This window comes from Vitis riparia, chromosome 15 (assembly GCF_004353265.1).
Source record: "Vitis riparia cultivar Riparia Gloire de Montpellier isolate 1030 chromosome 15, EGFV_Vit.rip_1.0, whole genome shotgun sequence".
In the NCBI taxonomy this organism is placed as follows: Eukaryota; Viridiplantae; Streptophyta; class Magnoliopsida; order Vitales; family Vitaceae; genus Vitis; species Vitis riparia.
In genome coordinates, this window is record NC_048445.1 from 10938002 (window position 1) to 10944067 (window position 6066).

Sequence of the window (6066 nt, forward strand, 5' to 3'; positions counted from 1 at the left end):
AGGTTTCTTGTAAATGCCTTGTATTAACTCTCATCATATGATCAATAATCCTAAAGGATTTGATATATACTTTGCAATATAGCTACAATGCATTTTCATGGATATGTTAAAATCCCCGAATGAATCAATGCATGAAGCAACCAATTCTCTAAAGGATTAAAATGTCTAAAGTGATGATTGAAAATCTTATATTACATTATAGGACTCAACACTCCACTAAAAAGAGTTAATTGCACTCTAATATTCTATGAAATTTCAATGAGACAAAGCTTGAGTCCATGACCGATAATTCATTACATGCAAACTCTCCATGAACTGGTGTATGTAATATAGCATGGTAGTATTATTAGTCCATCAAGATTACCTCTTTAATCCTTGAGTTATAGATCTTTCTATTATGTGATCAACTAAAATAATCTATCTCTAAGGAGCATATGTTAAATTCTCCTTTAAGAAATACTACGGCTACAAATTTCATGATCGCATGTCCTTTGGATCACCTAATGAGGCACGTTGTTTCAATCCCATGAGATATCATGATACCTATATTGAGAATACTTGTTGCTACCAGCCTCCATCAATAAGGACTTAATTTGCAAGGAATATGTTAGCCCAAGGGTTCTCCTAATCAGGTTTTAATGATAACAAACCATGGTTAAGTTACTAATTGGTTTGAATTATAAAGAATTTCAAGTATTAATTTGGAAATTCATCAAAGGACCTAATAGGTGCAAGATCAAGAATTTTGGAAGACCTTTAATCATAGCTAACAAATGTCAGATGAATGCTTAGGTGCACTTAGGTTTTACATATCATTTCATGCATCTTTCAAAAACTCGGTTTATTCTTTAAAGTTACAGTTTCATCAAAACCCAAGTTTTATCAAATGAACCTTAAGCAAATCACTTCAAAATTGACATATTAATTTACCTAAAGACCTTTCCTAAGTGTTAGAAAACAAAATAATACAAAAAGATAGGTTTTCGAGCCAAAAATAGTAAACTGATCAAGGCATTGGCCAATCGGCTCAACCGGCTAAGGGTATCAGTCGACTGATACCCTCTTCCCGATCGAGGAGTGTAGAAAGCACTCTCTTTCTTCCAGTAGCATTTCCTTCCCGATCGAGGTATTTGTCTTCCCGATCGACCTCCGATCGAGGTCCGGTTGACCTCCGATCAAGGTCCAATCGAGGTCTGATCGAAGATAACAGTAACCTACCAAGCATTAAATGTTCCAACGGCTAGTAAACCAACCAATCCCCAACTCGACTGATTGAGGCTGCTTTTTGATTTTCTTGGCTCCCAAGCTTAGAAACCTATAAATAGAGAGTTCCACTTCATTTGTGAGCAAAAGAACACCTACATTTATTTGTCTACTTACTTGTTCTTGCCTTAAAAGCTCTCATTTCTTTTTTGGTGCATTAAATCTTCATTTGCATATCCTTTAGTGCACCTTTGTGATTCATCCTAGCCTTAAGTTGTATTTGAGTTATTATTGAGCTAGGTTAAGAAATTTATTCTTGTTCATTGAGTGTTAAAGCCTTCAAGTGAGTTGAAACTTGAAGAAATTATGTAAGAGCCTATCTAAGTCGGAATCCAAGTGTAAAGGTGATTAGAAGCTTGGTTGAAGCTTTATGTTAGTGGAACTCTCGCTCAGTTAGGAGCTTGAGGAGAGTGGACGTAGGCAAGAAAGTGTCGAACCACTATAAAATCTAAGTTTGATTTCTCTAACTCTATCTCTTTTTATTTGTTTTTCTTATGCTTAAATTTATTGTGTTTAAAAAGATTTTTTTAAAAAAAAAAATCAATTCACCCCCATCTTGGGTGTTTCTCTCATTTAAGATTAATCTTTATTTTCTCAATTGGTATCAGAGGTAAGCCTCATGTTTAAGACTTAATCATCTAAGAGGAAATGGTTAATTCATCAAGCTCATCTCACATTGAAAGTTTTGCAAAAAATAAACCTTCATTTTTTGCGAAAATTGATTATTCCTATTGGAAAATTAAAATGACTTGGTTTTCATAATCAACTGATTTAGATGTATGAGACGTCATTGAAGATGACCCAACTTTTCCTTCAAAACTGGTTGATGGAGTCATGGTTCCAAAACCCAATCAAGAATGAGATGAGCGTAATAGAAGAAATTTTCAATTAAATGCTAAGGTTATTTATACTTTGCAATGCTCTATGGATATAAATGAATATAATAGAATATGTAAATGCAAATCGGCTAAAGAAATTTGAAGATTGCTTGAAATAACTCATGAAAGAACAAGTCAAGTGAAAGAGTCAAAAATCAATTTACTTGTTCATAGCTATGAATTATTTTTTATGAAAGATAATGAGACTATTGTTGAGATGATCACTAGGTTCACCAACATTGTCAGGTCTTGAAGCCTTGGGAAAAACCTACAAGGAATCCAAAAAGATGATAAAGATCTTGAGGTCACTTCCATCAAAGTGGCTTACAAAGGTCACTGCAATTCAAGAAGCCAAAGACTTGACCAAACTACCTTTGGAGGAGCTTATAAGGTCATTGATGACATATGAGATCAATTTGGCAAAGAAACAAAAAGAAAGTGAAGACAAAAAGAAGAAGAGCATAGCTCTCAAAGTTACAACTAAAGAAGAAAAAGAAGTTGAAGAAGAAAAATAAAGTAAAGAAGATGAAAATTTAGCCCTCATCACAAGAAAGTTCAACAAATTTATGAGGGGTGAAAGGTTTAAAGGAAGAAGGTTCACTTCTAGAAAAGACCTTTCTAAAAAGGAATCTTCATCTCATAGTGACAAGGAGATATGAGAAGAGAAAAAAGACTTTGTGCGTTTCAAGTGCAAGAAACTAGGACACATTAAATATGATTGTCTTCTCTACAACAGTGAAGCCAAGAGAAGAAAGAAGAAGGCAATGATGGCCACTTGGAGTGAAAATGAAGAATCATCCGAAGAAGAAAATGAGAAAAAAGTGGCAAACATGTACTTCATGGCAATAGATGAACTTGATGAGGTAAACTCTAATCTTAGTGATGAAAATATACATGATGCATTTGAAGAATTTTATGAGGATTTTGAAAAACTTGGTTTGAAAAATATTTCTCTTAAAAAGAAAGTTCAACAACTTGAAAAAGAAGAAGTAAAAAAAAAAAATTCAAATGTTGAAATTTCCAAAACTCATCTTGAAACAGAAAATGAGATTTTAAGAAAGAAAAATGAATGGTTGACCTCTTCTTTTTCAATATTTTCTTGTGGACAAATTTTTTTTTGAAATGATTCTAGCTAGCCAAAAATGTGTTTTTGACAAATAAGGGCTAAGATTCAAATCTTCAAAAAATCAAAAGTAGTTTAAAAACTATTTTGTAAAGGAATCCACAAGTACAAGTCCTCTACTTGCAACTTTTATGGAAGAGGAGGGCACATTAGTAGTACAAGCCCTTTAAGAAATGGTTCTCAAAAGAATTCAAATGGAAAAACTAAAAAGGTTCGGATTGAAAAATCCAAAGTCACTAACCCTTAAGGACCCAAAAAGATATAGGTACCTAAATCAACTTGAGTTTTATGTTGTAGGGTTCAAAGAAGGATACGTGGTTCTTAGATAGTGGATGCTCAAGGCACATGACCGGAGATGAATCCAAGTTTGCTTTCCTTACAAAGAAAAAATGAGGATATGTTACCTTTGGAGACAATGTAAAAGGAAGGATCATTGGTTAAGGCAACATTGGTAATGACACATCCTCTCTTATTGAAAGTGTTTTATTAGTAGAGGGTTTAAAACATAACCTTTTAAGCATTAGTCAACTTTGTGACAAAGGTTTTAAATTGATTTTTGAAGCATCTTATTGTATCATCAAGGATATTCAAAATTATAAAACCATCTTCATGGGCCATAGATGTGATAATGTTTACACTATAAATATTTCAAAATTTGATGGTCGTGATAGATGTTTTTCAAGCATGCATGATCAAAGTTGGTTGTGGCATAGGAGGTTGGGACATGCTAACATGAATCTCATTTCCTAACTCAACAAAGATGAACTTGTTAGAGGTCTTCCCAAAATAAATTTTCAAAAAATAAAGTTTGTGAAACTTGTCAAGTGGGAAAGCAAATCAAAAACTCTTTCAAAAACAAAAACTTCATTTCCACATTCAGGCTACTTGAGTTGTTGCATATGGATTTATTTGGTCCTTCTAAGACACCAAGTCTTGAAGATAAATATTATGCATATGTTATTGTGGATGACTTCTCTAGATACACATGGGTCTTGTTTTTAAGTCAAAAGAATAAAGCCTTTATGAGTTTTCAAAATTTTACAATAAGGTTCAAAATGAAAAATGTTTTGCAATTACTTGTATAAGAAGTGATCATGGAGAGAATTTGAAAATATTGATTTTGAACCATAATTTTTCAGCTCCTAGAATTCCTCAACAAAATGGGGTAGTTGAAAGGGAAAATAGAACTCTTCAAGATATGGCAAGAACCATGGTAAATGAAAACAACTTACCAAAATATTTTTAGGTTGAAGCGGTCAACACTTCTTGTTATGTTTTAAATAGAATATTATTGTGGTTCATTCTTAAGAAAACTCCCTATGAGCTTTGGAAAAACAAGAAACCCAACATTTGTTATTTCAAAGTCTTTTGATGCAAATATTTTATATTAAACACAAGACAATCCTGGAAAATTTGATGCAAAATCAGATGTTGGAATTTTTCTTGGTTACTTAACTTCAAGTAAAGCTTTTAGAGTTTTTAACAAAAGAACCATGGTTGTAGAGGAGTCCATCCATGTTATTTTTTATGAATCTAACAATTTTCTCCAAGAAAGAGAGAGTTTTGATGATGATTTAGGTTTGGAGACCTCGATGGGAAGATTGCAAATTGAAGATAGAAGACAACAAGAAGAAATTGCAGTGGATCCCAAGAAAGAAGAATCACCATTGACGCTACTCCCTCCTCAACAAGTACAAGGTGAATCAAGTCAAGACCTTCTTAAAGAATGGAAGTTTGTCATCAATCACCCACAAGATCAAATTATAGGTAATCCATTTAGTGGGGTAAGAACTAGATCTTCTCTTAGAAACATTTGCAATAATCTAGCTTTTATCTCTCAAATTGAGCTTAAAAATATAAATGATGTTTTAGATGATGAAAATTGGATGATTGTTATGCAATAAGAGTTAAATAAATTTGAAAGAAGTGAAGTATGGGAATTAGTACCAAGACCTTCAAATCAAAGTGTTATTGGAACTAGATAGGTCTTTAGAAATAAAATGGATGAGAGTGGCATAATTGTTAGAAATAAAGCAAGATTGATAATCCAAGGTTTAATCAAGAATAAGGGATAGATTATGAAGAAACATTTGCCCTCGTAGCTAGGTTGGAATCCATTAGGATGCTACTTGTCTTTGCATGTTTTAAAAACTTTGTTTTATATCAAATGGATGTGAAAAATGCTTTTTTAAATGGTTTTATAAATGAAGAAGTATATATTGAACAACCACCCAACTTTCAAAGTTTCAACTTCCCTAACCATGTTTTTAAACTTAAAAAGGCTCTTTATGTTTTGAAACAAGTACCTAGAGCATGGTATGAAAGATTGAGTAAATTTATTTTGAAAAAGGGTTTTTAAATGGGAAAAATTGACACAACTTTTTTCATAAAAACCAAAGAAAATGATATGCTCTTAGTTCAAATATATGTTGATGATATAATTTTTAGTGCTACTAATGTCTCTCTTTGTAAAGAATTTTCTAAGTGCATGCATAGTGAGTTTGAAATGAGCATGATGGGAGAACTCAACTTCTTCCTTGGACTTCAAATCAAACAACTAAAGGAAGGAACCTTCATCAATCAAGCAAAATATATAAAAGATCTTCTCAAAATGTTCAACATGGAAGAATCCAAAACAATGAAGACTCCAATGAGCTCATCCATCATGCTTGATAAGGATGAGAAAGGTAAATCTATTGACTCTACTATGTATAGAGGCATGATAGGTTCTTTGCTATATTTGACCACTAGTAGATCCGATATTATGTATAGTGTATGTTTGTGTAGTAGATTTCAATCTTG